Source organism: Tupaia chinensis, unplaced genomic scaffold, assembly GCF_000334495.1.
Source record: "Tupaia chinensis unplaced genomic scaffold, TupChi_1.0 Scaffold143584_1, whole genome shotgun sequence".
Classification (NCBI taxonomy): Eukaryota; Metazoa; Chordata; class Mammalia; order Scandentia; family Tupaiidae; genus Tupaia; species Tupaia belangeri.
This window is the reverse complement of record NW_006203430.1, coordinates 5125150-5150112: the sequence shown is the minus strand read 5'-3', so window position 1 is coordinate 5150112 and position 24963 is coordinate 5125150. Positions and strand designations below refer to the sequence as shown.

The window sequence follows — 24963 nt, the reverse complement described above, 5'->3', positions numbered from 1 at the left end:
TCAGTCTTTATTTCATCAGTAGTTGTGGAGTCATTCAGTAGTAGGTTATTTAGTTTCCATGTATTTGAGTATTTTTGAGGATTTCTCTTGAAATTAAATGCAAGTTTAATTCCACCATAGTCAGAGAAGATTCTGGATATAGTTTCTATGCCTTTGAATCTTTAGCGGCTTGCTTTGTGCCCTATGATGTTGTCAATCTTCGAAAAGGTTCCATATGGGGATGAGAAAAAGTGTATCTCATGGTTTTTGGATGGAAAGTTCTATAGATATCTGTTAAGTTCATTTTATTTATGGTATCATTCAGATCCTTTATCTATTTATCTATTTTTTGTCTAGATGATTTGTGCAGAGGGGATAGTACAGTGTTGAGGTCTCCAACAATTAGTGTATTGCAGTCTATCTCCCCTTTTAGATCTAATAATCTTTCCTTCACATATTTGGGTGTTCCTGTGTTAGGCACATAGATATTTATAAGCATTATATTTTCTTGATCTATTGACTCTTTTACTACAATATAGTGCTCTTCTTTGTCTCTTTGAACAGTTTTGTTTTAAAGCCTATTTTTTCAAAAATTAGTATTGCAACCCCAGCTCTTTTTTGGTTCCCATTTGCATGGAAAACCTTTTTCCAACCCTTCACTTTCAATCTAATATGTCTTTCTCCATGAGGTGGGTTTCCTGTAGGCAACAGATAGAGGGTTTCTGTTTCTTTTGTTTTGTTTTGTTTTCTTTCTTTTCTTTTTCTTTTTTTTTTTTCCCATTCAGCCAGTCTGTATCTCTTGATTGGAGAATTTAATCCATTCGCATTCAATGTTTTTATCGATTTTACCGGATCTGTCCTGACATTTAAGTTGTCTTAACTGCCTTTTATTCCTTTGTTTCTATCTGTTAATTCTTTAGTTTTTCTGGAACAGTACTTTCTTCATGGTTTCTTAAAGAACTGGTCTGGTGTTGGCAAATTTTTTCAGGTTTTGTTTGTCTGAGAAGATTTTAATCTTTTTTTCCCATATAAAGGTTAATCTTGCAGGATATAATAATCTTGGTTGAAATTGTCTCTTAACACTTTTAATACATCTTCCCATTACTTTCTTGCTTGCATCGTTTCCATCGAGAGGTTCAGTGTTAGCCTGATGGGATAACCTTTGTAAGTCACTTCTCTTTTCTCTCTTGCCAGTTTTAGTATCATGTCTTTATCTGTGATCTTAGAGAGTAGAATACAATGTGCCTTAGGGAAGATTTTCTGGGGTGAGTCTACTTGGGGTCCTTTGTATTTCTTGGGTCTGGATGCTTGAGTCTGATACTTAGGTGCCTCTCTAGACTTGGGAATTTTTCTTCCAGGATTTCATGAAATAGATTTTCCAAGCTGTTATTACTTTCTTCACCTTCTGGGATGCCAATTATTCTGATGTTTGGGCTTCTTATGGAATCTAGTATTTCTTGTATATTATCCTCATGGGTTTTGTTGTTGTTGTTGTTGTTGTTATTTTCTCTATCTTCTTGGTGGTTTTTTTCTAGTTCAGAGGTTTTATCTTCTACATCAGAGGTCCCATCTTCTGCATGGTCTAATCAACTTTTAATACTTTCAAGAGAGTTTTTGATTTCCTGTATTACAGACTTCATCTCTAATAGCTACATCTGATTCTTTCTCAGAGTGTCCATTTCTTTTTTCATATTGTGGAAGGACTTCCTAATTCCTGAAGTTTGTTGTCTCTTTTCTGTTCCAACTCATAGAATTTGTTCATCATGAAGGTTCTAAAATCTTTCTCTGACATTTTGGTGACATCCTCAGATTTTAGGAGAGAGAAAAATATGCAACACTTCACAAATTTGCATGTCATCCTTGTGCAGGGGTCATGCTAATCTTCTCTGTATTGTTCCAATTTTTAGTATATGTGCTGCCAAAGCAAGCACTTATTTCTTTCATTTTGTGTTTATTATTTTTATTTTTCTTGTCTATCTGTGGGTTACTTGAATTTTTTCAGAATTCCCTATCTATAGTGATTTGGAATGTGTCTCTGTATATAGATTTTAAAGGTTCCTCTAAGTACTACATTAGATATAACTTAGCAGTTTGTTGATGTTGACATTCTACCAATTTGTGTGAAATATAAAAACCTTACTTCCTTTTAAGTTATTTTAGCCTCTTCTATTCATAATATATTTGACCTAAATATTTCCTCTACATACATTTAAAACCAAAAATAATTTTTAAAACTCAAGAGAATAAAAAGTCTTTTAATACATATTTTCACTTTTTCCATGTTCTTTTATACTACTAGTCCCAAGAGTCCTTTTATGATGTCTTTTCAGTTTCAAGAACTTCCATTTACCATATTTTAAGGATAGGTCTGGTAGTGACAAATTCTCTTAGTTTTTCTTCACCTAAATGTATGTTAATTCCCCATTTATTCCTAAAGGTAACTTTTGCTGGCTATAGTATTTCAGGTTGACAATTATTTTTCCTTTAGCACTTAAAAAATTTTTTTGTCACCTTCTTCTGTCTTCTGTGATTTCTAATGAGAAATCCTTGTCATTCAAATTAAGTTTCTCTTAAAGATAAGGTGTTATTTCTTGCTTACCACTTTTAAGGTTTTTTTCCTTTGCTTTTAGTTATTTGCAGTGTGATTGTGTTGTGTCTTGGCATCTGTTCCTTTGGGTCTTTATTGTTTGGGGTTTACACAGCTTCTGGAATTGTTAGGCTTATATTTCTTGCCAAATTGGGAAAATTTTTAGTCATAGCTTGAATATCTTTTCAACCTCACTCTTTTTTCCTTTTTTCTCTCCTTCTGAGACTCTCATGGCACAAGTATTAGATCTTTTGTTATAGTAACACAAATCTCTGAGGTTCTGTTCATTTCATTTTCTCAAAACAAAAGCATTTTTCTCTGTGGTTAGGATCGAATAATTTATATTGCACCATCTTTAAGTTGTCCGAATCTTTTTTTTAATCCTCTCCAATTTTCAAATGAACCCTTTCATAGAGGTTTTCATTTCAGTTGTTATACCACTTTAGTTCTAAATATCCATTGTTTCTTTTTTATTTTTTTGTATTTCTCCTATTCCTTTGCAGTGACTTTGTATTTTTTATTTGTTTTGAACATGGTCAAAATTAACTGTTGAAGCAATTTTATATTGGCTGTTGTAAAATCCTTGTTAGGTAATTCAACATCTGTGTCATGTCTGTGTTAGCATCTGTTAATTATATATATTTTCTCAAGTTGAGTTCATGTAGCGATGAGTGATTTTTCAATTGTGTCCTGGCCATTGTTTGATATTATAAGATTCTCAATCTTATTTAAATCTTCTGTTCTACCATGTGTGTGCATATGTGTGTCTGTGTGTACAAAATACTATATTTAAATAATATCACATCACTTTATGCTATTATTACCATTCATTTTATTTCTAAATATTTATAAGCCCCAGAGCATATTGTTAATATTTTTCTTTAAAATTTACTTATGTTTTAAAGCTTTAAAGGTAAGAAAATGCCTATTATATTCAACTTTATTTTTATTATTTCCACAACATTTGTTTTCTTTGTGTACCTCTAAATTTTCATCTGCCATCCTCTCCAAAAAAAGGACAATTTTCCTGTTTTAAAAAGAATTATTTCTTTAATTTTATTTATCGTTATTATTATGTTTTTAATTTGCTGCAGGGCACATGCACTCACCAGAGAGACAAAGAGAAAGAGAGAGAGAGAATGTAAGAAAGCAAGATGCCAGATCCAGGACTTGAGTAGTAGATAGCCACGTTGTGTTTAACTCTCACACCACCCACTGGCCTCAAAAGACAGTTTTATTAATATTATTTTGGCAGTGAATTCTCTCAGGTTTTGTGTGTCCAGAGTTTTTATTCAATCTTCCTTCCTGTAATATATTTTCACCGACTATAAGAATTCTGGGCTGATTGATTTTTTTCCAACACATTAAAAAGTCTACATTTTCTTTATATTTCATTAATTTTTGAGGGTAATTTGAGCATCATTATTCTTTTTTTTTTTTTTTTGAGTGGTTTTTGCTATAGGGCATGTGCGCTCGCCAGAAAGACAGAGAGAGACAGAGAGACAGAAAGCAAGAAATCACCCCCCAGGGCCACGCTGCAATCTCTTCTCCTCCATTCTCCTCTCGGGATCCTGGGCATGCATGCACACGCGCCTGGCATGAGTTTAAACTGCTGGGTCTGGGACTCGAACCGTGGTCGACTACATGGGAGTCCAGCGACATAGCCATTAAGCTAACTGCTGGTCCCTACCACAATTCTTATCCTTATTCTTTATATGTAAGTTTTCTTTATTTTCTGGCTCCTCTCAAGATTTTCTCTTTTGTTTCTACAGTTTGATTATGGTGTGCCCAGGTATATTTTCTTTGTATTTATCTTTGTTCATTTTCCTGAGTTTCTTGAATCTGTAGTTTTTTGATTCTCATTAACTGAAAAAGCTTCTCGGCCATTACATCTTCAAATATTTCTTCTATCTATCCTTTTTTTCACACAACTCTAATTGTATGTACTGATAATATTCTTTAACTCTCACATTCTTTGTTCTGTATTTTTTCTCTTTTTTCTCTCTTTGTGTATCATTTTCCATAATTTCTATTTACCTATATACTTATATAAATTATTTTTATTTCTAGCATGTCTTTTGACTTTTTATAGTTTATATCACTCTATTGAAATTCCCTATCTGAGGACCAGCAATGGCTATGTCACTGGACTCCCATATAGTTGACCATGATTTGAATCCCAGACCTGGTTGCTTAAACTCACACCGGGCGTGTGTGCATGCATGCTCAAGATCCTGAGAGGAGAATGGAAGAGAAATGATTGGGATTGTGGTGTGGCCATCTCCCCTGGGGGTGATTTCTCGCTTTCTGTCTCTCTCTCTGTCTTTCTGGCGAGCACATGCGCCCTATAGCAAAAAAAACTCTAAAAAAACCACAAGAAATCCCCCATCTGTTCATGAATGTTGTCCACCTTTTGTACTAGATTCTTTAACATATTTAACATTCACATTTAAATATTTATTATTGCTACAGCTTATTATCATTGTTATAGATTATCATGGTAGTGTAGGTGCTGGCAATTATTATCAAGAAAGGAGAAAATGTGTTATCATTGGAATGAAAGAGATAATTCTATCATTATTTTCTATAGTCATAGAAAATTCAATGAGACCCTGCAGAGACAATAAGGGAGTTAAACAAGATTAATTTTAAAAAATATGTTACATTTTTCAAGCTGGTCAACAATTAGCCAGGAAATATAAGGAAAAGGAGAAAAATAAAACTGGATTTTTTAACCAGCATCATTTAAAAATGTATACTACAAGTGGACAAAATACCTAAAATATAGAAGCATAAACTATACAATAAATAATGTAGAAGTGCATGTTATTGACTTTTGGATGAAGACAGGACTATCAAATATCACCTTAAAAAATAGAATAGTATAAGGTATAAACAATAATGAATGTCTTATATTAACATTAAATGTTTATGTTCAGTGAAGCATAGCATGGAGAATACAAACAAGTATAGCAGAGTGAGTGAAAATATAAGTCATGAGTAAAGTAAAAAGAGATTCATATCTGCGCTAACTAGTAATATTGTTTTGTGATTCTAATGTCTGTTAAACCTACTTTGCAGAATAAGTAGGAGGTTCAAACAAGTCAATACTATTGAAAGACCTTTGTAAACTATGCAAAACCTTTCTGCAAATAGGAGATACAGCTGTGGTAAAGAGAATGTACCAGCATGTAATGAATTTGCACACATCCCAGGACTGGAAGTACTCAGCTCTGAATGGGAGAAGTAAAAGAAAACAGATAGTCTACTCAGATTCTACTTGAGATGTTGGGGGCCTTCCAAAAGAAGAGAATACAAAATTATGAATTCAAGATTGCTAGAACTCTTCCTCCAGACGTGGAAGAAATTTGTAGAAGTAAGGGTTTATGAAATTGTTTCCTTTGCCATGCAGAAGTATTTTAATTTGATGCAATCCCACTTGTCTAGTTTCGGTTTTGTTGCCTGTACTTTTGGTGAGACATTAAAAAATACTTGCGAAGGCCAATATCAAAGAGATTTCCCTTATGTTTTCTTCTAGAAGTTTTACAATTTCAGGTCTTCCTTTTTAATTTTGTTAATGGTGTAAGATTCTGCATGGCAAAGGAAGCAATCAATAAAATGAAAAGGCAGTCAACAGTTTGGGAGAAAATATTTATGAGCCATACATCAGATAAAGAGTTAATACCCCAAATATATACAGAACTCAAACAACTTGACACCAAATTTTTGGTTATAATATAATGCCAAACGAAAAAAAAAATAGCCCAATTAAAAAATGAGATAAAGACCTGAGTAGGCAATTTTCTGAGATCACATACAAATGGCCAATAGGTATATGAAAAGATATTTAGCATCATTAATTGCTATGGTTGAATATGTCCCCCAAAGTTCATGTGTTGGAAACTTAATGGTCAATGTAATAGTATTAAAAAGTAGGCCCTTGAAGAGATGATTAGGGTTATGCCCTCATGAGTAGATTAATGCCATTCTCATGAGATGGAGTTTTAAAAAATTTATTATTATTATTATTATTTCAATTTCTTTTATACAGTCAATCATATTACTTAGCTTGCAAAGTGAAAATTCCAATATGTTTACATTTTGCGTGGGCCCAGTTGACAATAATGTAAGGTTATCCCTCAACAGATAATAACCCATTTCTTTGTCCCGTAAATGCCTTGCCTCTCTATTTTTCTCTTTACGGTCCTTCCTCAGGCTCTACTCCTTCACCCTCCTCTTCACACTGTATCTGGTATTCACAACCATTTACTACGTTTCTATGTCCTTTAGTCATTCAGTTTGGGCCATAGAGTGCGGACAATCAGTATATATTAAGTGGAGACATACAACGTCTCTCTTTTTTATTAAATACTTTTAAAATTTCATTTTCTTTTATACACTCAATCACGTTATTTAGCTTACAAAGTGACTATTTCAACATGTCAACATTTTTCCCTAGTCCAGCTGATAAAACTATAAAATTATCTTCAACATATAATACCACATTTCTTTGTCCCATTTGTGCTTTGTCTCTTTATTTTTGTTCTAATTGTTCTTCCTCAGACCCTACTCATTCACACACATTATATCTGGTATTCACATCTACTTACTGTGTTTCTATATCCTTTAGTCAATAAGTTTCAGTCAGAGTGTGGACACTCGGTATATATTAAGTGGGGACATACAATGTCTCTCCTTCATAGCCTGGCTTGCTTCACTGAGCACTAAATCTTCCATATTCCTCTACTTTCTGTCAAAGAGCAGGGTCTTGTTTTTTTATCCATTATATCTGGTATTCACATCTACTTACTGTGTTTCTATATCCTTTAGTCAATAAGTTTCAGTCAGAGTGTGGACACTCGGTATATATTAAGTGGGGACATACAATGTCTCTCCTTCATAGCCTGGCTTGCTTCACTGAGCACTAAATCTTCCATATTCCTCTACTTTCTGTCAAAGAGCAGGGTCTTGTTTTTTTATCGCTGAGTAGTATTCTATAGAGTATATGTGCCACAGTTTTTCAATCCATTCATCTGTTCGTGGGCATTTGGGTTGGTTCCATGCCTTAGCAATTGTGAATAATGTTGCAATAAACATCAATGTGTAAGCACTTTTCTGAAGGATTCTTCTGTCCTATGGGTAGATACCAAGGAGTGGGATTGCTGGATTATATGGTAGTTCTATTTGCAGATCTTTGAAGAATCTCCAAATTGTTCTCCACTGTGGCTGGACCAATTTACAATTTACATTCTCACCAGCAATGTAAGAGAGCACCCTTTTCACCACACCCCCGCCGGCACTTATCTTTTTTTTTTTTTTTTTATCTTAGTCATTCTGACTGGGGCTAGGTGGTATCTCATTGTGGTTTTGATCTTCATCTCCTTTACAATAATGGATATAGAGCATTTTTTCACATATCTTTTTGGTATTCATATATCATCCTTGAAGAGTGGTTTTTCAACTCATTTTCCTATCTTTTAATTGGGTTGATCATCTTTATTTGGGACAGCTGCTTGAGTTCCTCATATATTCTGGTTATCAGTCCCTTGTCTGATGTATAGTTTACAAAAATATTTTCCCATTCTGAGGGCTGTTGATACACACTAATTACTGTGTCTTTTGCCATGCAGAAACTTCTTAATCTTATGTAATCCCATTTGTCTATTTTTAGGTTTATTGACTGTGCTCTGGGGGACTTACTGAAGAAATCTTTGCCTATCTCAGTGTCTTCCAGAGTTCCCCCAGTGTTTTCCAGCAGAAGTTTTATATTTTGAGGTTTTAGGTTTAGATCCTTGATCCACTTTGAGTTAATTTTTGTCAATGGTGAGAGGTGGGAGTTCGGATTCATCTTTCTGCAGGTGGATACCCAGTTTTTCCAGCACCATTTGCTAAAGAAGTTTTCCTTTTCCAATTGGAGTAACTGATACCCTTTGTCGAAAACCAGTTAGTTGTATGTTTGGGAGTTTATTTTGGGGGTCTCTATTCTGTTTAATTGGTCTACCTGTCTGTTTCTGTGCCAATACCATGCTATTTTGATTATCACAGCTTTGTAGAATATTTTTGGGTTAGGGAGTGAGATGCCTCCCACTCCACTCTCCTTGTGCAGGATTGCTTTGGCAGTACAAGGTCTTTTATAATTTCAGACAAATTGTAAGATTGTTTTTTCTAGATCTGTGAAGAATGTCTTTGGCACTTTGATTGGGATTGCATTAAATATGTAAATTAATTTGGGTAGTATGGCCATTTTGATTATATTCATTCTTCCAATCCAGGAACATGGGATGTCTTTACACCTTTTTATGTCATTCTCAATTTCTTTTTTTAGCTTCTTGTAGTTTTCCTTGTGGAAGTCTTTAACTTCTTTGGTTAGATTTATTCCTAGATAACTTATACTTTTTGTGGCTATGAAAAATGGAATTACTTTTTTAATTTCTAACTCAATCTGCCTGTTGTTTGTGTATAGAAATGCTATAGATTTCTTTATGTTGAATTTTTTACCCTGCAACTTTTACTATATTCATGCATTACTTCCAATAATTTTTTCATAGATTCCATTGGGTCTTCTATGTATGCAATCATGTCATCTGCAAATAGAGATAGCTTCACCTCTTTTTTTCCTGTTTTAATGCCTTTTCTTTTCTTTTCTTTTCTGATTGCATTAGCGAGGAACTTACTTCATTTATTCATTTATTTTATTTTTATTTGACCAGAGAGGGACGAGAGAGAGAGAGACAGAGAGAGAGAGAGCGCGAGCGCACGCGAGAGCGAGCTAGTTGCCTGGGCTGGGACTGGAACCCAGTCGCCCATCATTTGGGAGTCCAATGCCCTCAACCACCACGCCACCTGTCGGCCCTGAGATTCAGCATTTCTTTTTTTTTTTTGGAGAGGTTTTTTACTATAGGGCACATGTGCTCGCCAGAAAGACAGAGAGAGACAGAGAGACAGAAAGCAAGAAATCACCCCACAGGGGAGATGGCCCCACCGCAATCCCTTCTCCTCCATTCTCCTCTCAGAATCTTGGGCATGCATGCACATGCGCCCAGCGTGAATTTAAGCTACTAGGTCCAGGACTTGAACCGTGGTCAACTACATGGGAGTCCAGCAACATAGCCATTATGTCCATTGCTGATCCTGGGATATTGTATCTTATCAAATGCTTTTTCTGCATCAATTGATATGATAATATGGTTTTTATCTTTCTTTTTGTTAATATGGTGTATTACATTTATGATTTTGTGTATGTTGAACCAAACTTGCATCCCTGGACTAAAGCTTACCTGGTCATGATGTATAATCTTTTTTATGTATTGTTGGATACGATTTGTTAGTATCTTGTTGAGAATCTTTGCATTTATATTCATCAGTGATATTGGTCTGTAGTTTTCCTTCCTTGTCCTGTCCTTATCTGTTTTAAGCATAAGGATGATGGATGCTTCATAGAATAAATTAGGGAGAGAGTCATCCTTTTGGATCTTTAGAAATAACTTGGGAGAGAATGGGAGTTAACTCTTCTTTAAAAGTTTTGTAGAATTCAGAGGTGAAGCCATCAGGACCAGGGTTTTTCTGTGTTGGGAGGTTATTTATTACTGATTCAATCTCCTGACTTGTTATAAGCCTATTCAGACGTTCTATATCCCCCTGACTTAATCTTGGTAGATTGTATGTGTCTAGGAATTTGTCCATCTCATCCAGATTTTCCTGTTTGTTGGCATATAGTTGTTCATAATATCCTCTAATGATGTTTTGTATTTCTGTTATGGCTATCATTATATTGCCAGCTTTACTGCAAATTTGATTTCCCTGCTTCCTTTCTTCCTTCTTCTTAATAAATCTTGCTAGTGGTGTATCAATTTTGTTTATCTTTTTAGAAAACCAGCTTTTACTTTTATTTCTTTTCTATATAGTTTATTTATTTTCTTTTTTAAATTTACTTTTATTATTATTCATACCCAGCATGATAAACACCTCAGTCCATCCCAGTTGAGACCACCATACACATCCTTGTTAATAGATCATTTATTTTCTATTTCATTTATTTCTGCTCTGATCTTTATTATTTCCTTTCTTATGGAGTTTTTTTGGATTTTTTTGCTGTTGCTTTTCCAATTCTCTGAGGCATGATGATAGGTAGTCAATTTGCCTTCTTTCCATCTTCCTCTTATGTGTACTAATTGCTATGAACTTTCTTCTTATGACTGCTTTCACAGTGTCCTAAAGCTTATGGAGACTAGTGTACCCATTGTCATTGGCTTCCATGACTCTTTTGATTCAGTCTTTATTTCCTCAGTAGTGGTGAAGTCATTCAGGATTAGGTTATTTAGTTTTCATGTATTTGTGTGTTTTTGAGGATTTCTCTTGAAATTAAAATCAAGTTTAATTCCATCATGGTTGGAGAAGATGTTGGATATAGTTTCTATGCCTTTGAATCTGTAGAGGCTTGCCTTATGCCTTATCATGTGGTCAATCTTTGAAAAGGTTCCATGTGGGGATGAGAAAAATGTGTAGCTCATGGGTTTTGGGTGGAAAGTTCTATAGACGTCTGTTAAGTCCATTTGTTTATGGTTTCATTTAGATCCTTTGTCTCTTTACTTAGTTTTTGTCCAGATGATCTGTCCAGAGGAGATAGTGGGGTGTTGAGATCCCCAACAATTAGTGTGTCGCAGTCTATTTCTCCATTTAGATCATCTAGCAGTCTTTCCTTCATGTATTTGGGTGCTCCTGGATTAGGTGCATAGATATTTATAAGCGTTATATCTTCTTGATGGATTAACCCTTTTACTACAATATAGTTCCCTTTGTCTCTTCAAACAGTTTTGGTTTTAAAGTCTATTTTGTCAGAAATTAGTATTGTGACCCCAGCTCTTTTTTGGTTTCCATTTGCATGGAATATCTTTTTCCCTTCACTTTTAATCTATGTATGTCTTTATCCATGAGATGCGTTTCTTGTAGGCAACAGATAGAGGGTTTCTGTTCCCTTCTCTATTCAGTCAGTCTATGTCTCTTGATTTGAGAATTTAATCCATTAACATTCAATGTTATTATGGATATTTCTGGACTTGACCCTACCATAGTTGGACATTGTCTTGATTATCTTTTATTCCTCTATCCCTGGCTGTTTATTCTTTAGTTTCCTGGAGCAACACTCTCTTCAGAGTTTCTTGAAGAGCTGGTCTGGGAAATTCCTTCAGGTTTTGTTTGTCTGAGATGATTTTAATCTTTTTATCCACATGAAGGACAATCTTGCTGGATATAATACTTGGTTGAAATTGTTTCTCTCTTAACACTTTCAATATGTCTTCCCATTCTTTCCTTGCTTACATGATTTCCATTGAAAGGTCTGGTGTTAGCCTGATGGGATGACTTTCGTAGGTCACTTGTCGTTTCTTTCTTGCCAATTTTAGTATCATATCTTTATCTGTGGTCTTGGCCAGTCTGGCTAAGATGTGTCTTTGGAAAGATATCTTGGGTTAATTCTATTTGGGGTCCTTTGTATTTCTTGGGTCTGGATGGTGAATGCTTGAGAATGAGTTATTCATTTTAGGGATGAGTTAGTTTATGTGGGAGTGGACTCCTGATAAAAGGATATATTTGTCCTCTATCATGCTTTCTGTCTCATGCACTCACTCCCACCTTCCATCCTCTTCAGAGGATGGCCCTTTCCAGATGTTACCACCATGCTCTTGGATTTCCCAGCTTACAGAATTATAATAAATAAATTAAAAAAACTAAATGAGCTACCCAGTCTGTGATATTGTTATAGTAGCACAAAACAGACTAGATTGGCAAGATATATATCAAGGTCAAAATGAAATATCACCTCATGTCAATTATAATGATTTTTATAAAACAAAACAAAACAAAAAAAACAAGGGATATGTTTTATTGAGAATATTCCGAAAAGAGAACTCTACTATGCTATTAGCGGGAATGCAGATTGGTGCATCCACTGCGGGAAGCAATATGGAAGTTCCAAGGAACCTGAAAATGGAACAATCATATGACTATTAATTCTGCTTCTGGATATACAATAGTCACCCTTTTTTAATGGAGAAAACATTCCAAGACCCCTAATGAACACCTGAAACCAAGGATAGTACCAAACCCTATGTATATTATGCTTTGCCTGTATGTACATACTTACAAGTTTTAATTTATAAATTTATTTTTGAAGACCCCCTTATATGATGAATTAGGATTAGTTGTTTCCTCCCTCCACTTTAATATTTTATGCTTTGCTCCACTTTCCACCAAGATTCTGGAAGATCCTAAAGTATTAAATGGCATGAAGAAAAAGGCCTGTTTGCAATTTAGATGATTAAACTTCACTGGTATGTATGCACAGATAAGTAGCAAGTAACAATAATAACAATAATAATAAATAGAATAATGTTAACGATATACTATTACAAAGTTATGTAAATGTGATCTCTTCCTCTCTTTCAAAATATCTTACTGTTCTACACAATACTCATCTATTTTCAGAATGCAGTTGACCACAGGTAACTGAAGCCACACAGAAAGTAAAATAGTTGTTAAGGGGGAACCATCATGTACCCAAAAGAGATGAAATCACCATCTTCTAAGGATATACATACTCCCATGTTTATTACAGCATTAGTCACAAAAGACAAAAGATGGAAACAACCTAAGTGTCTTCAACAGATGAATGGATAGAGAATACGTGGTTTGTATATATGAGGAAATCTTACTTGGCCTCATAAAAGAAGGTGAGGGCCAGCTCCTTGGCTTGGTGGTTAAGGTAGTCAGATCCCACATGGTCAACTGCACTGCTTGAATCCTGACCCTAGTAGTTTGAAATATATACCAGGCATGTGTGCATTCCTGTCCCCAAATCCTGACAAGATGGAGAAATGGAGGAGATGGGATTGCAGAATTACCACACCCTGTTGAGAGGGGATACTTTCTCCCTCTCCTCCTTTCTCTCTGTCTGTGTCTCTCGCTGGTGAGTACATGTACCCTCTGGCAAATTAAAAAAATAGGGTGATACTTGCTATTTGTAATAACATAGATAGAATGAATGAATGTATAGGATGCTATGCTAGGTGAAGTAAGTGAAACAGAAAGAAAAATGTTGTATGACTTCTCTTACATGTGGACTCTAAAAAAAAATAAATGAAAAATTCCGTCAAATACATAGAGAGTATAATGGTGACTACCAAAAAAGAAGGTGAGAAATGGGGAGATAGAGAAGAAAGGGTATGAAGTTACAGTTATGTGAGATATATGTCTAGAAATCTAATATACAGCATGAAGACTATAGTTAGCAATATTGTACTGTATATTGGAAATTTTCATACATCTTAGATTCACTTGCCACACACAAAATAGACAACTATCTAAGATGATGAATATATTAATTATCTTGGCTATGGTAATCATCTCACACTCTATAAGTATATAAAAATATCATATTGAATACCTTAAATACACACAATAATAAACAAAAAGAATGTCTACACTGCTCAAGAAAAAGCTTCATGTAGAGTTTGAAATGACTTCTGTCTAAAGCCACAAATGGAAGGGAAGACAAAGTACTCTGACCCAGAAATGGGACCACCAAGTGCATCGTGCAGAGAGATGAGAGGCTCAGGCTCCCATGCTAAAGAAGGTTAGCATGATTCTAAGAAAATAAATGAGATGTTTTTAAAAACCAGAACCACTTCAGGAAGTTTTATGCTTTTTCCAGTCATGCTTCTCTTGCTCAAAACTTCCTTTATGGAGAAACTTTAGATCCTTAAATAGGTTCTGCCAAATGAAAGTCAATCTAGTGTCTAGATTTTTAGTATAAAATAAAATCATTTTAGACTGAGTCTAGTAACAGAGGCAGATAAACAACCCAGGTAAGAACATTTTAGGACAAAAAGTGAGAAATAAGTATAACTTGACAACACAGGTTTTCTTTTGTGTTTAATATACTCTGATTTTATTCTCCAAAAAGAAACAAGGGCAAACTGTTAGAATATACATACTAGCTTCTAAAATGGAATATTTTATGCGGATGAAGAATTTCTGGTATACTACCTTAGAAAGGGGCATAACAGTGTGATACATAGCAAGTTACAAAACTACTCTAGTGTTCGATTTCCTCATATAGGATGTGTAGTTAATAATACTACCTAATCAAGGTTGTAATGAAAATTAAATGAGAATGGATATAATCCACTTAGCACAGAGTCTGGAATAGAATAAGTACTTAATAAACATGAGCTAATATGTAGTCAGTGTTTAATGCCTTCCATTTTTAACTCACTCTGCTGAGAACATTTAAAAAGATCTTACTTAATGCTCATAACCATTCAAATGTTAGGGCCTATAATCTTCATTTTACTAGTGGATAGACCTAAATCTTGGGACATTCAAATTTATTCAGTATCAGGTATGAATCAGCAGTAAATAGCCAGATGACAGCCCCAACTGTGGGCATGACTCCATATCCAGTGTTCTTTCTGTTCATCTTGAAGTGTTATGTGTTGCTTTCAAGTTACGCATAGGATTGATTTGTGCAGCTCTGCAGATGTGCATGGGCTAGGTGTTACTCTCTCACATAACAGATGGGGAAATGAATACTTTGACAAGTTAATTGACTTGTCTATTATAGATTCCCCCTACCTGGATAATTGACTTTTAATCTTGAATCTTCATTTACTGTCTTCTATTCAAGTGCTTTTTTTCTAAACTGGGGTACACATTCTTTATCACATCTAGTCAACAAACATGGTTCATTGAGGATTTTCATTCTAAAAGTCATCATTTGCCACCCTTACTTATTTCATGGAACATGGCCCCAACATGCCATGTGCTAGTAGGAGATGCTGTATAGAAATATTATTTACTGGGAAGTCACATTGAGCAGAGCAGCATCAATCGTCAGGATCCGTTGTAAAACATGTGAGGAAAATGAACTTCTCTTTAGAAGAGATCTGTCAATATCATATATTTACTCTGGCAAATTTCCATTTTAAAAATTTCTATTTATTTATATTTATCCAGCATCTCTTTAGCTCAGTAGAAAAGGACCTTCGATAAAATGCACAAAATTCTCACCTGGTGATGCAGTCTTCGATGGAGTGACTTCTGAACTGTTATGATACACCTCATTGTATCTTGGTAACTGTGTTTAGATGGAGTTGCCTAGACATCAGTGACAGGTCATTTGCAGACCATGGATTATGCCATCTCCATAGGCCACAGCCAAAGCACTGTAATGGTACCATAGTGGTGCAAAATTTTAAGTTAGTGCTCATTTTTAAATCCATGTAAATTGATCCTGGTGTGTGGATATTTGTAATATTTTAGACCTATGGGTAAAGGGTTTTCTGCTCTATTTTCTTTGGGAGATTGGGGTATTATTTGGTAAGAATGACAGAGTTGGGAACCAGCAGTTAGTGTAATGGCTATGTTGCTGGACTCCCACGTAGTCGACCGCGGTTCACATCCCGGACCTGGTGGCTTAAAACTCACGCCGGGCGTGTGTGCATGCGTGCCCAAGATCCCGAGAGGAGAATGGAGGAGAAGGGATTGCGGAGTGACCCTCCCCCCGGGGGGTGATTTCTCGCTTTCTGTCTCTATGTCTCTGTCTGTCTGGCGAGTGCACGCACCCTGTAGCGAAAATCTCTCCAAAAAAAAAAAAAAAAAGAATGACAGAGTTGTCTTGCCTAGTATGACTATTGGATTAAGAATGACCTAGTCTTTTGAGCAGTCTTGTGATTCTAAGAGAGACAAGTAGAGAACCATCCATGTTTATGTCATGGAATAATTCCAGTTGTGGGTCTTCTATTAAACTGTAGCCTCCATCAAATGGTGCTCCCGTGAGACACTGTTAGGTTTCTGACTACATCCACCTTGCGCTTACCTGACTACATCCACCTTCCGCTTACCTGGGAGGTGCTGTGCCTTTGATTTTGTTATGGGTTTTAACGTTTTAAAAAATTGGGTTTAAATATGTGAATTGAAGAAGGAAGTCTGTTTAGTCAGTCAGTGCTTGGGATGAGCACTTTCATTAGTAAGCACATATTTACATCAGTTTCAGTAAAAGCACATTTGTTTGTACAAATATGGAACAGAATAGGAAAATGTTTACAGCATCGCCACTGGCCAACTCAGAAAAAACTCATCTTGCAGACAAACTAACGAATAATCTCCTTCCTCTTCTCCCCTAGAACATCAGCATAGAAAGCAGCTATGGCTGTTTTATTACTAATTCCTCTTTCTTTTTTTTTAAAGATTTTTTGCTATAGGGCATGTGCACTCACCTAAGAGAGAGAGAGAGACAGATAGACAGAAACAGAGAGGGAAAGTGAGAAATCACCCCCCAGGGCGGATGGCCATGCCTCAATTCCTTCTCTTCTATATTCCTCTCAGGATTTTGGGTATGCACGCACATGTGCCTGGCATGATTTTCAAGCTGCAGGGTCCAGGACTTAGACTGCAGTCAGTCACGTGGGAGTCCAGCACCTTAACCATTACACCACGTGCTAGTCCCCTATTGCTAATTTCTACACATCAAATTCACCCCTACAAGGAACATCGGAAGTCATCTGTTTTAGCTTACCCTAAGCAGAAACAGTGCCTGCAGAATTCCTGATAGGTACTTCCATACCTCCTCATGAACAAGCTAAAAGACAGGGGCTGGGTGGTGGTGTAGTGGTAATGCATCTGGGCCCACATGGGAAAGGTCAGAGGTCCAGGGTCTACGTCTGGTTTCTCCCTGAGCATACTAGATGCATGATCCAAGTTGGCTGTGGGGTAATTGTGCTGAGGAGACCCTGTTCAGGATGTGTCTTTTCCTCTCTCAGAAGAAATAAATAAAATAATTTTAAAAGACAGACAGGATCCCTCGCTTCTTAGAAGATGACCCTTGCTTTTTCTGAATGATTCTGTCAGAATATTCTTTTCATATTGATGCAAAGTCTGGATCTTTACAATCACTTCCTACGTGTTCTAAGTCTATCTTCTGGCACCAAACAAAACAAAGCTTTTCCGCCTTCCAGACAATAGTGCTTCAAACATTTGCAGGAAGCTCTGTCATCCACCCCACCCTCCTTTTTCTTTGCCTCCAGTAAACACTTCATTTTTAAAGCATTCTTTTTAAGACATAGTGTCTACTTCTATTAACCCCCTACTGCCACTCCACCTACCTGGCCTTGCCTTTGGCTTGTCTGAGCACAGAGGCAAGGACACTTTTACCTTGCAACATCCATTTGGATGTCCTCTGATAGATTTTAAGTACTTTACCACAATTAAAGTAAGAAAAATAATTGAATGAGTATCATACTAAAAGATGATGACAATGTATGTGATTTTGTCACTATGATCAGCCAGCAGGTTGAGGAAGAGATGCATCTCATGAAATTTATATATACTTTCATCACTATTCCTTCTCTTTCTCTGCAGAGAAAGTGCCCACAACCCCAGCTGGCATTTCCCTAAGGTGGAGGTTCTCACAAGGGGTGGGACAGGACAGAAAATCCCCACCTCTCTAGAGGGAAGGACAGAGGTTGGAAATTTGAAAATGGCTTCTTGGTGACTTTGATATGCATGTGCCCATTTTCTAGAATTCAGAACTCTGCCCCAAAGATTGTTCTGCCCTCTGATGAAAGACACACAACTTTTCTTTCCTAAGTTCAAAGAGGAATTCCTACTTAAAAGCTCAAAAGAACCTGCTTCTACCCATTCCTCCACTTTCTCAAGCCTCTTCAGGAAAAAAAAAAAAAAAAGAAAAAGTTGGCTATGGGACTTTGAAGTTGACACTGGACTCTGATGTCCACAAGAACTATTTGTTAGGAATGTTGCATCCCATAGGGACACGGAGCGCCCGACTGTTTGTATTCCCACTCAGAAGGCCTATTTGTGTTCCCTCCCAGGACCTCCTGCCAATCTCTTCCTTGATGTTTTCGGGTGGCCAAATGATGTCCAAGTTCAGATGAGATTACGGTTGGAGATCATTTTGAAGTTATCTTGGAACTTTTTTTTTTAATTTCTTATTTGTTATTTTAAGCACACATTGTGATTTAATGTCTCTTTTTGAGATTCTAATTTGTGGCTGAGGAGGTCCGAGCACTAAGGAATGCATGTTTAATTTTTTTTTTCATCCTATAACCAATGTTTCATCTTAGACTAAATAGATGCACATTTTAGAAAGCCCCAGAATCTCTGAGAAAAGCAGTGATGTTTATATAAATGCTTGCATGTTTGGTTGAATTTAACTAAAGGAAGCAATCAGATCTGGTTCCAAAGGCTTTGTGGAACTCAGCTAAGTCCTTAATTTCTCCATCAACATCAATTCCTCCTCTCGTCTCTGTTCTGACAGGATTTTGTGTGCATGTAGGGCAGTGTGGTTTAATTCTGGATACCAGGGTTTCCACATTGACATTGGTCTTCACAGCTCCTGGCACCCAGCACAGAGAATGCCCTCTTGTTGGACAGAAGCTGAGCTCTGGCTGAGCATTGATGTATGGGTGAAATTCCATACTTTCAGGAGTACTGAAGGGCACTAGCTGAAACTGGATGGATATGCAGAAAGAGGACATTAGGTGGGACCTTTAAGCACCCAGTCTTAGCATGCCCCGGGACAAAAGGAGAGGGGGAATAAATCAACTTTCCAGTCTTCACGAAGTCTCACTGAGGTCCCACTTTTGAAGTAGAAAGGCAGAAAACCATTGGCCATATAGGATAGAATTACCTAAAAACTTCTCTTTCAAGGACCCATAGATGGCCTAATGGTTATGTCATGGGACTCCCACATAGCTGACCATGGGTCGAGTTCCGGACCCAGCAACTTAAAACTCATGCCAGGCGTGTGTGTATGCATGCCCAAAATCCTGAGAGGAGAATTGGGGGAAGGGATTGTAGAGTGGTCAACCCCCCTTGTGGAAGGGTGATTTCTCACATTTTGTCTCTGTCTCTGGTGAGTACATGTGCCCTACAACAAAAATCTCTCTTTAAAAAAACTTCTCTTTTATTGGCTGTATTCAGTAGACTGGATTTCTGGAGAACAAATTCACATCTTATTCATCTCTGGATCACAAGTGTGGAGCATGCCAACCACAACAGGTGCACAATAAAAGTGCACTACATTTTAATGAATGAAAATATGAATGATTGAATGCTCTGGGCAGGTTAGAGACACAAAAAAACAGTTTCTGTGGGCTTGTCACTCCTTCCAGCAAAAGAATAAGTAAGATAATACTTTTACAATATGCACGAGATTTCCTGTCTTAGGCACAGAATTCCTAGATGAATTATTTCTATCCCTACCCCTGGGCATGAATACACAAAAACTGCCAATGATACCCAGATAGATGCAGAATACATACAGAAAGTAGGACATTTAGGATCAATAAATAAATTTTAGCTTGAACATTGATTCCAAAGCAGAGCTCAGCCATACCAAGAGACTGTTTTTAAAAGAATTGATGAATCAAATGTCTAAAGACAGATTTTCCAGGTTAAATGAATTCTATGACAATTGGAGGACAAATGTATTTTTTGGCAAAATTCTAATGTGGGAATAGGTGGGGAGAGAGGGTCACTCCCAAGCCTACCAGCTGGCGGGGGAGTTAGAGTCATTTTAATGGGAGTGAGTGGAGAGCCGTCAGGGTTTCCAAGGGATGTTAATAGTCCTGCGGTCAGAGTTCCCTGAGTAAATCACTTCCATTTCCACTCTGGCTGCCAGCTGGCCAAATGGGGACCACCTAGGTTGTGTGTCCCCAAAGGAAATGGAAAGGCAGGTTCTCTTCTCCCACAATCATTCTCCAACCTCCTGCCTTTCTGCTGCTGAAACACCACCATATTAGAGTGGCAGGTCTTTCCTCAAAACTGGTTCCTAGATAAAATTCAAAAACTATGAAAAAGAATATGTTAAACTTTGTTATTTATTTCAACCCTATTCCTGATTTAAATGGGCTTTAGAACCTGTTTTGAAAATAAGTATTGAGGGCAGCCAGTAGAACAGTGGTTGAGGCGGTTGGATTCCACATGATCAACCATGCAGTTCGAGTCCTGGACTTGGCAGCTTGAAAAACACACTGTGCATATGTGTGTGTGTGAGAAATTCCGAAAGAAGAGAGATGGAAGAGAAGGGATTGTGTCTTGACCATACCCCATGGGTATGCTTTTTCACTTTTTTTTTCTCTCTCTCTCTGTTCCTCTCTGGCTCTTTGTATCTCTCTGGCAAGTGCATGTATCCTCTGGCAAATTTAAAAGGTATTGAGCAGAGGAAGGAAATTTCTGGAGTCCCTAGGGCTGCATTAATTGTCCCAGTCTGCACCCCTTTCTTGAGTCATGTCCTTCTCCATCCAGCACTGGGGCATTGCCAGCCCCATGGTTCCAAGCGTGGCTTTGTGACTGGTCTTGGTCAAAGGGACAGAGAAATTTCAGGCAGAGATTTGAGAGGCACTTAGGTGACTGGGCTTGATTGCTCTTGCCCCTTTGCAGCTGACAGGAGGCCATGCCTGCGCCTGCCTGCTGGAGGCTGAAAGACACATGGATCTATGCCAAGTTGTACCAGATACCCCAGCCAAGGCTTTCCTAGGGCAGCCAAAGGCCATTCAAATTCTGGAGATGTAAACAGACCCACCCAAATCAACAGAATCCCTCAGACTCCTGAGCTAAGTAAGTATATACAAGAGGACTTCCAAAATTTCATGGAAAAATGGAATTGAAGTATGAATTTAGAGGCAAAGAAGTGGTACAGTGGCAACACAGTTGGGCCCACATAGGAAAGGTCCTCAGTATGAGTTCCAAGGCTCCCCTGAGTATGATGAATACATAGGCAGATGCCCATGGTCTGGACATGTTGAGACTGGGAGTGTATCACAGCACAAGAGCCTGCTAGGGGTGTTTTGTTTTCCTCTCTCTGCTCTCTCTCTTACACATACTCACATATACACGCATGCATGCACACACACACACAAGTAAGGACTAAATAAATACCATAGAACAAAAAAAAGGATGAATTTATTTTGGTGCAAAAATATTCTAAAATCCATCCATAGTTTTTTTTTTATAATATGCATTTTCTATTAGCTTTTTGAAGACCTCTTATATTCTTGGGTGGCACTGAGCTTTGGGATTGTCATTGTACAGTGTCATTGTGATAATAAATAACTGATACATTGGAGGCAAAAAGGCCCAGGATGGAGAAAGCTGAGAACTATCAAGGTAATGATGAGCCAGTGGTCCTGCCTCTTCTTTTGGACTGTCAGAACAGCAGTTCATACAGACATGACAGTAATGCCACAGTAATGTCCTGCTTTTCATAGCCAGGGGAGACTGGCATGCCCTCCCACAAATCAGGACATGTGTCATCTGTGTCTTTGTGTCTATCCACTAGGGAGGGAGTGGGAGGGGGCAAGGAGAAAAGCACCAAGATTCCTGTCATGGCCATTATGTGCCAGAGACTGTGTTATAGGGGTTACTGATAGGGTCTTAGCTAATCCTCACTATAGTCCCGTGAGTCAGGAATATTTTTTCCTTCATTCTATAGAGGAAAAAACCTGAGACCTAGAGAGATGAAGTAATTTAACCATGTAAATCAGGGGCTAGCAAACTTCTTCTGGTAAAGTAACCATACCACAATAGAAATTCATTTATGAACACCCACAAAATTTCACAAAAGTTTCTCATTGTTGATTTTTTCAACAATTTTTAAAATTTTTTACTTATTATTATTTTTCTTTTTTTGGAGAAGTTTAAAAATTTTTTTTTTAGCTATAGGGCACGTGCGCTCACCAGAAAGACAGAGAGAGACAGAGAAACAGAAAGTGAGAAATCACTCCCCACGGGGGATGGCCATACCACAATCCCTTCTTCTCCATTCTCCTCTCGGGATCTTGGGCACACACGCACACATGCCCGGCGTGTGTTTAAGCCACCAGGTCCGGGACTTGAACCGAAGTCAACTACATGGGAATCCAGCGACATAGCCATTCTCAGTATGAGTCCCAAGGCTCCCCTGAGCATGATGAATACATAGGCAGATGCCCATGGTCTGGACATGTTGAGACTGGGAGTGTATCACAGCACAAGAGCCTGCTAGGGGTGTTTTGTTTTCCTCTCTCTGCTCTCTCTCTTACACATACTCACATATACACGCATGCATGCACACACACACACAAGTAAGGACTAAATAAATACCATAGAACAAAAAAAAGGATGAATTTATTTTGGTGCAAAAATATTCTAAAATCCATCCATAGTTTTTTTTTTATAATATGCATTTTCTATTAGCTTTTTGAAGACCTCTTATATTCTTGGGTGGCACTGAGCTTTGGGATTGTCATTGTACAGTGTCATTGTGATAATAAATAACTGATACATTGGAGGCAAAAAGGCCCAGGATGGAGAAAGCTGAGAACTATCAAGGTAATGATGAGCCAGTGGTCCTGCCTCTTCTTTTGGACTGTCAGAACAGCAGTTCATACAGACATGACAGTAATGCCACAGTAATGTCCTGCTTTTCATAGCCAGGGGAGACTGGCATGCCCTCCCACAAATCAGGACATGTGTCATCTGTGTCTTTGTGTCTATCCACTAGGGAGGGAGTGGGAGGGGGCAAGGAGAAAAGCACCAAGATTCCTGTCATGGCCATTATGTGCCAGAGACTGTGTTATAGGGGTTACTGATAGGGTCTTAGCTAATCCTCACTATAGTCCCGTGAGTCAGGAATATTTTTTCCTTCATTCTATAGAGGAAAAAACCTGAGACCTAGAGAGATGAAGTAATTTAACCATGTAAATCAGGGGCTAGCAAACTTCTTCTGGTAAAGTAACCATACCACAATAGAAATTCATTTATGAACACCCACAAAATTTCACAAAAGTTTCTCATTGTTGATTTTTTCAACAATTTTTAAAATTTTTTACTTATTATTATTTTTCTTTTTTTGGAGAAGTTTAAAAATTTTTTTTTTAGCTATAGGGCACGTGCGCTCACCAGAAAGACAGAGAGAGACAGAGAAACAGAAAGTGAGAAATCACTCCCCACGGGGGATGGCCATACCACAATCCCTTCTTCTCCATTCTCCTCTCGGGATCTTGGGCACACACGCACACATGCCCGGCGTGTGTTTAAGCCACCAGGTCCGGGACTTGAACCGAAGTCAACTACATGGGAATCCAGCGACATAGCCATTACGCTAACTGCTGGTCCTTCAACAATTTTTTTAAAAAGTAAAAATCATTATTAATTCACTGGCTAACCAAAAGCAGGCAATAGAGCAGAACTTGGCGTTCCTTGATATAAATGTCATGGCTTAGATTCAAACCTATAGCGATCTGCTACTAACTGGGAGGTCCAAAACAATCTGTGTAGTTTACACATTTCTTAGATTCTCTTACCTTCACTATTGCCACTGTATACCATCCTATATAAAAGAAATCAAGAAAATGTCCAACTCATTCTTGGAATGATGCTAGACACAGCATTCTGACATACTGCCACTATATTTGGAGTTCTCTAATCAGTTTCATTAACTCAGAGAAAGAATACACTTAATTGCTGAAGATAAACTTCAGTGCAAGAATGGCACCTGGAGGGGGATGATATATACGAGGTAGGTGCACAGGTGTGCTTGTTGTCTGCATATTGCAGATAAGGAGACTAAGGCTAAGAGTGACTAAATGACTTGTTTAAACTTACTTAGCAATGGGAGCCAAAATCCAGATGCCTGTTTGCCTGACTCCAGAAACAGAGTTTAATTACCACATACTTGTACTCTTTGCTCTCCTGGGAAAAGACAATCCCTTTGGCACTGGCTGTCCAGCTAAGCCCTTGCCTGCCACCCCTCCATCTGAATCATACTTTGCCTTAGGCTGTCCCATCAGAACAGGAAAATAAATAGTCATGACAAGATAAAAGGACCAGCATAGACTGTTTAAAATCATGAGTGAGAAGCAAACTATTAGAAGACGGTTCTGCTCGCGGGCTTTTGTGTTGTGTTTATGAAGTTCTGATGCTTGTTGGGGTCTAATGTCATTCCATGATAATTGGATTTCCATGAGAAAAGCTAATCCAATGCAATTGTTCCGCATGCTGTCATGTCCCATAGCTGGAGTCTCACTCATGAGACAAGCCAGGTGCCTTTTCTGACCCTGGATAGTGTCTGAAGCCTTTCCTTCAGAACAAAAGCACTGACTTCTCTTACCTGGGCTGCGCAAAAGGTTCTCCACCATATCTCATCCAGACATTCCACTCCATGCCATGCTGTTTACCAGGGTCAGAACCAGCAGACTTGGGTGCAACCCTCAGCCTTCGCTTCCCATTAGCCCAGTATAAAACACACACGAAACTATTCATTTTCCAGGTTCTCCTCTCATGTATAATACATTTCCACTGTACTGTGTCTGTATGTATTACAAAGTAGGATTCAGAAACCC

At 37.6% G+C, this 24963-nt stretch overlaps 1 non-coding gene and 1 pseudogene across 1 annotated transcript; both read right to left on the bottom strand.

Moving 5' to 3' along the window:
* The window catches only part of LOC102494470 (uncharacterized), a 73602-nt pseudogene extending 48843 nt beyond the window's left edge, over positions 1-24759 (bottom strand).
* On the bottom strand, positions 1803-1910 carry LOC114005239 (U6 spliceosomal RNA). Its single transcript, XR_003547116.1, has one exon. It is a non-coding gene; the product is annotated as a U6 spliceosomal RNA (small nuclear RNA).
* Positions 24760-24963: the final 204 nt, after the last annotated feature.